Here is a 2683-nt window from a genome sequence, read left to right on the forward strand (position 1 = left end):
CTTACCGTAACTTGATTTGATCTTAAAGCCAATAAATATTCAATCTAAATTATTGATGTCAACTGACACACTTTTCACTATTCTGTATCCTTATACCTATATTTATAACCGTAATGTGATTTAAATCGGCTGGCGGAGTTCATCTTAGTCGTCTTCCTCTCGACAAATACATCCGATGCACTGTATTTTACAACATACTCATTCTTTCCTAACCTTCAATATTGTTTTTCTTGATTATTGATAAGCACTTTCGTGTTTTAATTTGTACAAGTATTTCTACAGTTGTTTCAAATTTTCGATGTTTTGGCCACCTAGCTTGTAATTTATGTGTTAGTCATCTCTAACAACATTAAACAGCATGACAGAAGGTGCTATGCGCTTTGAAGACATTCAAAACATACTTAAAGTTTGAAGCGTTTATAGTATAGACAAGTATTTTTTAATAATCAATTCAAACAGATCAAATCAATGAGAACAAGATTTTGTTTATTTTGTCAGGACTCTTGAATTGAAACGATTTCTTATTGTTATTTTATTCAGAGTCTCTGAACAAATGTTGTCGTATAATGTAACATTAAAAGTTAGTAACAATTTGCACTGATATTTGCGTATATTTTCTAGACGGCGCGAGCGCTGTTGCTAGGACATAATGGACAGATGCAACGGTGCAGCGATAGAGACTACTCAGTTGAACTACGGTATTCCAACGGAACACACTTCGGTCGAGTAGTAGTCAACAACAGGAACGTGAAAGGTGTCAAAATAAATAAGCATCATATAATTATAATAAAGTGCGTGTTTTGCTACTCTTTTTCGTCTCGCAAACATCAAAGATACAAAAAGTAAGTAGAAACTTAAATTACGTTTTTGATCATGTGTATTATTATCAAGAAAAAAGCAATGACAGCTGTATTAATTTCTGCTAAGTAGAAAAAACTGAAATCTAGTAATACTTATCATCCATTTTTTAAATGTTATTTTTGGAAAGTAATTTAAAATACCTATACGAATAATTGTAATTATCAATAAAGCATAATATTAGAAATATGATTTATAAGTCACATTTAATGTAGAACTTACAAACTGTTATATAATTTCTAAAAAGAACCCATGTTGTTCATCGGGGTAACAATTAACAACAATAACAACAGTTTATATTCGTACGCAACTTCTTTTAGGGTAAAAGTGGATAATGGGGGTCACTTAAGAGAAAACTCAAATATAATTTCAATTATAAACACCTCCAAACCTCCTTAAATTTTAGTTTTATTTAACTAATCAAGGCACAGTGATCGAAGATTGTTTAGCATAAAAAGCTCTGTGCTTTTGTGGAGGAATTATTACATGTTGAAAAACATTGTTCACGAAATATTTTTGCTGCAGACATATTGATTAAAGGAAGTCTTTAGTACATCAAAAACATCAAAATCCATTCCATGTCATCATTTCACTCCTGGCGCGGTGATTGTATTCAAACAATCAACAATATGTTGTTAACTGCTTATAAAACAGTTGCTTTGTAGGCCCTGTTTGTATGTTGAAATAAAAGTTAAGAGGACCCTTGTTGTGAGGCAGCGTCGAACGCAAATCTGCGCCAGAAACGAGCACTTTACACAACGTTAAATTGTTACGTTACATTTTCACCCGGAGGGGTTCAAAATAGTATCAAACTATGTTTCCTGATATCCTTACACACAAGAGGGTGTAAATATACTGTTGAGTGAAATTACATTACTCCTTAACAATATAATGGAGTATATATTTAAAACAATTAAATCTAAAATTTATATTTCGCGCTTTTGCTGTGAAATTAGTTGGTATAGTCATGTGGAAAAGCGATGGGTATGTGACTAAACTCATCCTAAACGGCTGAACCGATTTTGATGTAATTTTTGGTTTGTGTTTAGGTTACTTGGAAATATTACAGTTCCAGTTTTTCTCAAAAGTAAAAAAACGCCTAAAATAAATAATTAACGGATAGGAAGTAATTTTGTGACAATAATTATAAAAATGAATTTGTCAATTTTGAAATGGAAATTGTGAGTTTGTGAGTAATTATGAGTAATTGTGCAGTAATCTCGAAAATATTCAGGACAGCAAAGTTGGAACGAAGTTTGGCAGGGCAGCTAGTATATTATAATATTCCATAGATGTTTAGAACTGTTTCACAATATCAGGTTGTGTGCTTTACGTGCTGATTTAACACATGTAGATTTAACCATGACTATATTCTATTATGTTCTAGTTGTTTTAAAATGGGTTCTATGGTTTGGTTAATGTTAACGGCTTTAATCTACCAATCATGGACAGAGCGGCAACCTGATTTTACGTAAATACACAAACTTTTATTTTTCTCCTAAGACAAATGGCTAAATTTGTAATAATTGAGTGATTGTTTTTAATCCTTTTGTTGTAGGAAAGATTTTCTTACAAAAAACATCAAATCTATCCGTCACCCACTACTTCATTCATTCAGTTCAAGACATCAAAGCGTTGCCATTAATAGCAGGTAAATACAAAGAATATATTTATATGACGTTAGTCGATTCCAGTAAAAGGCAGTTTAAGTTTCATTCAAATATTGCATGATATTCGACACTTATCTTCTAATTTGCGTTGACGTAAACTTAGATCAGCGGAGCTCAAAAATAAAACAAGGGCGTATCTCAATGATACACGCGCC

General features: G+C 32.0%; 1 long non-coding RNA gene across 1 annotated transcript; it reads left to right on the forward strand.

Annotated features, from left to right (window-relative positions):
- Window positions 1-627: 627 nt before the first annotated feature.
- LOC135802911 (uncharacterized) lies at window positions 628-2646 on the forward strand. The gene is made up of 3 exons (XR_010550659.1): window positions 628-842; window positions 2246-2329; window positions 2417-2646. It is a non-coding gene; the product is annotated as an uncharacterized lncRNA (long non-coding RNA).
- Window positions 2647-2683: the final 37 nt, after the last annotated feature.

This window comes from Atheta coriaria, unplaced genomic scaffold (genome assembly GCF_025399875.1).
Source record: "Atheta coriaria isolate IRGN ID8LTWV9N9 unplaced genomic scaffold, Caltech_Dcor_3.1 hic_scaffold_65_pilon, whole genome shotgun sequence".
In the NCBI taxonomy this organism is placed as follows: Eukaryota; Metazoa; Arthropoda; class Insecta; order Coleoptera; family Staphylinidae; genus Dalotia; species Dalotia coriaria.